The sequence below is a fragment of the Eimeria tenella genome, genomic scaffold, assembly GCF_000499545.2.
Source record: "Eimeria tenella Houghton genomic scaffold, Eth_scaff4, whole genome shotgun sequence".
In the NCBI taxonomy this organism is placed as follows: domain Eukaryota; phylum Apicomplexa; class Conoidasida; order Eucoccidiorida; family Eimeriidae; genus Eimeria; species Eimeria tenella.
The window spans coordinates 417,763-425,577 of record NW_013543334.1 but is presented as its reverse complement, the minus strand read 5'-3'; positions in this window follow the sequence as shown (position 1 = coordinate 425,577).

Below are 7,815 nucleotides of genomic sequence, written 5' to 3'. Positions count from 1 at the left end.
CAAATGCAGCAAGTTCATGAACAGTGCAGAGTACATGCTGGTGAGGATGGTGCGTTTATTGGGCCGGTGGTCGACTGCACGCTCAGACTCTAAGACGTGAGGCGTCGAACTCTGCTTGAAGTTTAGGTGTGTCTTGCGGATGTTTTACTTCGAGGGCCAGGTAATCATATTGCGCATGCGCGGCAGTTGAGTCTCTCAGGCAGTGCGCTGCGACACTAAAGACACTGCACGGTCGTTTGGCACTCGTGTGTAGGCAAGAGACTAGATTTGCAGTCGTCAATACTGCGGAGCTGGCGAGAGAAAACGATTAAGTGATGGCTAGATGTTTTTATGCTTCACTAGATTCTCTTACTGTTGCTCCTCACGTCCAGCAAATTGCGTTTGATAGCGACATGTGGAATGGTGAAAATGAAGAGTCTTGGAGTGGACAAAGCTTGCTGGAATGCGTGTTGTAAACAGCCCGGCCGGACAGTGCATTGGGGCGTACGCAGCATACTTAATACGAATGGCGTGCATGAGTGCGCCATTTTACACGTTTGCAGTCCACGGAAAACATGAATTGTGGAGTGCACGGGCTCTAGTTCCACGTGGACTGCTACCTTGGTTTCGCTGTTGGTCGGGGGATTCAGAGAAATTGAGAGCGGATGATGCTGTAATGGAGGCTACCACTGTCCTGATACTTGGATCTGGCTGCAGTTGCGGGTGGCATGATCCAGTGAAATGACGACTGCGCCTCACGTAGAGGACACAACATGCTTTGGAGGTGCGGACAATGCATTTTGCGCACACAGTCCATCACGGTGCATGTTTGATGCGATGCGTTTATGCTGCGCGAATATTGCATGTTTCAGGTTACAGGGACTGGTGTTTTGTGTGTCAGGAGCAAGGCAGGGTGGAGTGGCTGCGCAGTTGCGCAGCAATCATTGAGCGGCAACATGTGCACATGGCTGGAAAACGGGAAAACGGGTTAGGCGTGGACTGAAGCAGGTGATTTGCATAGAGCAAATGCAGCGATCAACTACTGATCTAGTTATTGGCTGGTTGCTTGGACTGGCGCATTAGACATCCGGTGTAGCACTATCAAGGTAAATGGCGTTCAGTATTCGTCATAGCCGGCATGTTGGACAGCTTTAGCTTTGCTGTGCGTGTGTTTGATTTGTTCAACATGCATTGTTAATTTCTATCAGGATGCGTTTCCGGCCTACATGCAGATGCCAGTCGGTGACTACAAAGAATCGCTCAGAAAGTGGGAAGGCAGGCTAGGCAAGCAGAGGACCTGTATTGCACAGGACACCGCCGTTTTAATTCTACCAATAGGATGTGTTGGAGCGCGAATGTGGCCTTAGGACGTGCAGCACGACCGTGTGGGAAATGTCTCAATTTGCGGCTTTGCTGCTTGCCGGCCTTCTGGCGCATTTTGGAAACAGTGAGTGCATGGATGTCTGGAGTCGAGCGGGAGGTAAAATGTTACGTTTTACAAGTGGGATGGCCGGCGTTTCATGCTTGCCTGTTGCATAGATATAGGCTCGCCCTTGCAGCCGCACATTTGCTTCCGCATAAAGTTATACTGGTGAGTGACTATCGTGCAGAAACAGGCGCTGAGAGTGGAGTTGGCAGGTCGCCGATTCTTCGCTGCTGCGTGAAATGCTGCTCGGTGCAGCCAGCCACATCGGTGTGTGAGTTAGGCGTGAAGCGTGGACTATTGGCATGGCGATGAATATCAGCCAGTGCGTGCTGGTGTTTAATCAAACCACGGACGACTAGTCACAACTGTAGAGGTGGAGGGTGTTCTGTTGGGACAAGGAGAGTTGCAGGTGGCACATCGAATTGACGGGAAAGATTCAGGATGATGGCCGTTTGCTGTAGCGGAACGCTATCGTAGCGTCTGCAGAGGAAGAGCGTGTCCGGAGTTTCGGTGCAGTCGAGTAGCGCAGTTGGGTGAGCTGCAAATCGTGGATGCAGGCAGTGCGTTCTTCGAGCGCGTGTGACAGTGCATGAGTGAAGGAGTGCTTACGACGCGTGTTGCATGACGAATTTGATGTCTTCGCAAGTGTAACACAGGAACTAGACGGCGAATGGCACGACTGCGCGTTGCAAGTAATATTTTGTGACCGTTACGCTTCCAGGGAGTAAGACTCAATGAAAGTGAACTGTTGGGAGGGAATGCGCGCCGACGTCGTGCATTATTCGTTGGTATCCCTGGGTGCTTGAATCCATCGAATGATTGCAGTCTGAGGGCCTGCCTAGCTTGCTAACTAGCTAGCCAGCTAGCTAGCCAGCTAGCTAGCCAGCTAGCTTGCTAGCTGATTAGGTACTTGGCTAGTTTGCTAGAGATGCTAGCCAGACGGCTAGCTAATTGGCGAACTACGTGGCTGTCTGCCTAGAGAACCTGGCTAGCCGTCTTGGTAGCTGGCTAGCTAGCTAGCTGGGGGATGGGATGCAGCTCCCGTATTAACCATTCTGGTTACGTAATATCCTGCGCTTGAAAGTAGACCATTGTTTTGAGTTTTTTGTTTCTGTGCTTTGAGGACTTCCTAAGAGTAGGTCTGCTGCTGCCTTGAAGAATAAGACAAACAAAAAAGCGAGGATGTCTATGGCGCCGAGCAGTTCATCCTGGTAAGGCCCGAATCTTCGCTGTCATACTTGCCGTAGCTGCACGCGCAAAGCATTTTGATTTGATCTCACTGCATCCTGCGGGCGACGGCACTTAGTACATATTTTCCGAGTTTTTGAATGTAACGTCATGGATCCAGCGGATTCAGTGAACTCTCAATTGCCACGCTGCACTCTAAAACCAGACCTACAGCTACGTCATTGTGGTCTGCTTCCCAGACGCACGCATGCTGTTAGAACTGTGTATTTCTTTTCATATAGAACCATCCATAATCACTTAACGATTACACAGGAAGACGGGTTCGATGTCGAGCCGTCTGCTTGGGTGGTGGTGCGTCCAGCGTTGCTTCGTGTGGCGATGTCGTGTCTAAGTTGGGGTGAGCCGTGCAGTTTTCGCATAACGATTAGTTTCTGGAAGTGCGTGCTGGTGTTTGATTGAAAGACACAGGACCAGTCACAATTGCAGTGGTCCGGTGTGTTGTGTTGTGGGAAACGGCATTACAGGTGGCATGCTGACTTGACAGGAAGGATTGAGGACGTTGCCTTTTATGTGTGTCGAAACAATTTAGTACGCTTGCAAAAAAGGGTGCCTGTAGAGCCTTCGGAGAGAGCGGAGGTGACGCGAAGTGTGAACTGCGAGCCGTGTGCGCCGACAGTGAGTTGTCAACGCGTGTAGGGCGCTGCGTGAGTACTCGCAGAATTGGGCCGAAAGAACTTAGTAGCTGCTGCCAATGGACTGTAACGCTGGTGACCATCCTTTCGATATGTTGGAAAACGTTACGAGCACACTTACAAAACGACTTGTGGGTGGTGGACTGCAGGATTCATCAGAAATGATGGGTGTGACTCAGAACCAGAAACGATTTTCGAGGTGCCTGTTGCAAGTTCATTACGCACATATGCGCGGCTACAAATGGTGCAAGTCATATTCCCGTGAGGTTGGTGATCGCAGCCTACTCACGAGCGCAAGCAAGCGCACCATCATACGTGCAGGACGTTGATGCATATCTGTCACCTTCATCGACTTCAAGTGAAGCTGAGGAGGCTTTGCAGATGCTTTTCCTGAGCCTCAAGTAGTTGCTTGCATGTTGTGTTGCGACCGAGGCCGAACGGCAGTGTGTTGCGGCGTTTGAAACATAGCTTGGTTGTTGGACAGTGGGGTGTTGTGTACATACGTGGGAGTAGATCTGCTGCAGTTGCAACAGATTTAGTTTCACGCATATAAACTACATCCCACCGTCGCAGTTGGAGCTCTGGGCAGCGCAAACGGTTTTCTGACGCAATTCTGCGCTGCTTGGAGGCCGGTCAATGCAGTGTTTCACGTCCAAACAGTCGTGTTCAATGGGGATATGTTTAGTAGGGAGGGTGAAAATGCTCTGGACGGGAAGGAGGTGGCTGGCGTCACGTGTTGTACGCCTGCTGCGCTGGCAACCCATTGGAGTTCAACAAGGAATAGTGCATAGTGATGAAGCTCATGAGCACATTACTGTTCTTGCGTATTGTTCAGTGAAGATACAAGAAGTGGCATGCATGGTATCAGACACGGGGTGCATTACGTCTTTGCTTTCCGTCTTTACTTCTTGGGTGATGCGCATAGAGTGAGGACTGATAAGCGAGATGATTGTGGCGGGCGCAATGCGGGGGCTTTGCGGGCGCTTTCCTGTGGGTGTGCAGCTGAAGATCTCTGTGGATGGCACGATGCTACATAAGGATAAGTGCGCATGAGCTTAGCCTGCTTGCTTCGAAGCCGTTCACAGCGTTTTCTGCCCGGAATGCCCACCAAAGCTCTTGGTGGGAGACCATTGGTGCATGCTGTAGCCGCGGCATGCGCCCTTCCTTGCACTGAAGGCAAATTACTGGCCTGGATCGTGTCGAAGGCCTCCATGGCTGGTAGGTCTTTGGAGAGCATGGAGGATTGTTGCGCAGCATTGAAGCGCACGGGTGCACTATGGCAAACCTTGAAGACATTTGCGGCTAGGTGCATGGCGCGCGGCACCGGTTACGTTGCTTGTTAGGTTTCTGTGTGAGTCTGGTGATGCGCAGAGATAAACGATGTGCATGTCTGGAGCCTAACTGTGGGATTTGCACGTGGCTCCGTTGTTGAGTAAAGCAATCCAACACAAAAACAAGTTTGCCTCCAATTGAAGGCAGTGGTTTCCTGGAACTTAACAGATTTTCTTTTGCGCGCGCAGTGTATCACAGTGCTGGCTTGAGGTCATAGTCCGCAGCATGGATGCATGCAGGATGTTTCTGTGTGCCAAGGGGAAACGTAGAGTAGCTGCGCATCTGCGTAGTGGCGTTTGAGCGACGAATCTTGCACATGGTCGAATACGGGGTCCGGCGTGGAATGGAGCAACCGATTTTGTGGAGCGATTGCAGTGATTGACCTTCAGCCTAGTTGACTAGTTGCATGCCCTGGTGCATAGGGCATGCGCCGTAGCAAAATTGTGCTCAAAGGCGTTCGGTGCTTGCCTGAGCTGATTTAGTGAACAATATCAGTTTCACTATATGCGGCTCATCCGTTCACCATGCAACTTTCAATCTTGTGCCAGAATGCGTTCCTTGCGTACGTGCGTATGCTGGACGGGGACAGGAGCCGTGGGTTTCGAGAGAAACCCAGTGCTGCTGCTATTGTCACACTTCGGAACACTAGCATTAAGTTGGCCACCGGCAGACTGTAGAAACTGCCTACAGCTATTGCGCGAACTGCTGCGTTTTTAGCGCGATCGTTCTAGTGCCTGTGTTACATCCGCGGTGGCGTGTGCCTTCAACTTCAACTGCCTTTGCAAGCTACTGATCAGCAATGGAAAAGTGAATGGCGAACGCTCTGGGCTGATTTCGTAGTTAGTGCTTTACAGTGGGCAAGCCAATGAAAGGAATTCGGTCTTCTTGGTTTGTTTGTCGATCTAAGAGCTACAAAAGTAGGCGAGAAACAACTTTGCCCAAAGGCTGAGCAGTTGCGTGTGACCGATTGCAGGCCTTATTGATGTTCTGAAAAGCACTGCGTACGGGAGAGCCAGAATGTGTTTGCTTGTCGCCCCAAGGTGCAGCATCCTGTTTGCTACGCAGCCTTCAGCCTCTGTGGCACATTACGTCATTTCTCTGCAGCTTGTGCGTAGATGCAGTGCAACTTTTTTGCCCCGTCTGCCTTGGTGAAAAGACGATCGGGGCAGGCTTTAGCGGCATCGGCTGTGTGCATGGTGCACCGCAAGAATTTTCAATTTCCACAACTATTTGGTAAATCCAGTGAATGGTCCAGTGAATGACTTTGTGCAGGCGGCTGAGTGACGTGTTCCGGCGGATGGTGCTATGATATGTTCTATCGAGAAAATGGCTTGTGAGACTAAATGCTTGGTGGGCTTGTGAGAGTAAATGCTTGGCGGTTACGTGTTGTCATGTAACTATCAAGAGGCCTGCGTTCGACGCGTCATTGCATGCTTCGTACTTACCCATTGCACTTCTAGTGGAATATTGGCTGCCTGGTTTTCAGAAAAGGTTTGTCGAGCGAGTCGTGTTGTGGTTAATGAGAGGCTTTGATCTCTCGGAGGGGAAATGCGGAGTCAGTATTCACATTATCGAGTATTGAGGCTGCAATGCATTTTTGAGCCAATGAGACTCTGCTTTTTATGATTTACGTACAGTGGCAAATAAACGTCCATCCACGTGTCGTGTCGGACAAGCGGCTGCCACCATGGCGGTTTTCTGTTGCAGTACTATTGCCAGGGCAGTGTGCAGTTGAGCAGGTGCTGCGTGTTTGTCTCCTTCGCACAGGCTTTCTAGGCTCACGTTGTTCCTGTTCTGATCTGTTTTGCTGAGCCCGTTTCACTCGCGTCAAAAATGCGATACAGCACATAACGAATCAATGATCGATCGACTCTCGGCTAAACATCTTACAACGTAGAAAGAAACTTTTTCAGACTCCTTTCTGACTCCTGGTGATCATACCAGCCAATGCATGTACTGAGAGGAATATTTGTGTCGAGTAACAGCGCTAACTGCGCAAATGAAATGCTTGCATCCTTGCATGTCGGCAATTCTTAACAGACATTAGGCCCGCATTGGGCAAAGTCCCTTTGCAAACATCAATAACGCCTCATGACACATGTTGCGTGAGGACTTTGGTGTCTTCGCAAGTGTAGCATAGGAACTAGCCGGCGAATACACGGCCGCGCGTTGCAAGTAATTTTTTGTGACCCTTACGTTTCCAGGACGTAAGACTCAATAAAAGTGAACTGTTGAAAAGTAATGGGCGCCGACGTCGTGCATTATTCGTTGGTATCCCTGGGTGCTTGAATCCATCGAATGATTGCAGTCTGAGGGCCTGCCTAGCTTGCTAACTAGCTAGCCAGCTAGCTAGCCAGCTAGCTAGCTAGCTAGCTAGCTGGCTTCTGCATTAACCGTTTTGGTTACGTAATATCCTGCGCTTGAAAGTAGACCATTGTTTTGAGTTTTTTGTTTCTGTGCTTTGAGGACTTCCTAAGAGTAGGTCTGCTGCTGCCTTGAAGAATAAGACAAACAAAAAAGCGAGGATGTCTATGGCGCCGAGCAGTTCATCCTGGTAAGGCCCGAATCTTCGCTGTCATACTTGCCGTAGCTGCACGCGCAAAGCATTTTGATTTGATCTCACTGCATCCTGCGGGCGACGGCACTTAGTACATATTTTCCGAGTTTTTGAATGTAACGTCATGGATCCAGCGGATTCAGTGAACTCTCAATTGCCACGCTGCACTCTAAAACCAGACCTACAGCTACGTCATTGTGGTCTGCTTCCCAGACGCACGCATGCTGTTAGAACTGTGTATTTCTTTTCATATAGAACCATCCATAATCACTTAACGATTACACAGGAAGACGGGTTCGATGTCGAGCCGTCTGCTTGGGTGGTGGTGCGTCCAGCGTTGCTTCGTGTGGCGATGTCGTGTCTAAGTTGGGGTGAGCCGTGCAGTTTTCGCATAACGATTAGTTTCTGGAAGTGCGTGCTGGTGTTTGATTGAAAGACACAGGACCAGTCACAATTGCAGTGGTCCGGTGTGTTGTGTTGTGGGAAACGGCATTACAGGTGGCATGCTGACTTGACAGGAAGGATTGAGGACGTTGCCTTTTATGTGTGTCGAAACAATTTAGTACGCTTGCAAAAAAGGGTGCCTGTAGAGCCTTCGGAGAGAGCGGAGGTGACGCGAAGTGTGAACTGCGAGCCGTGTG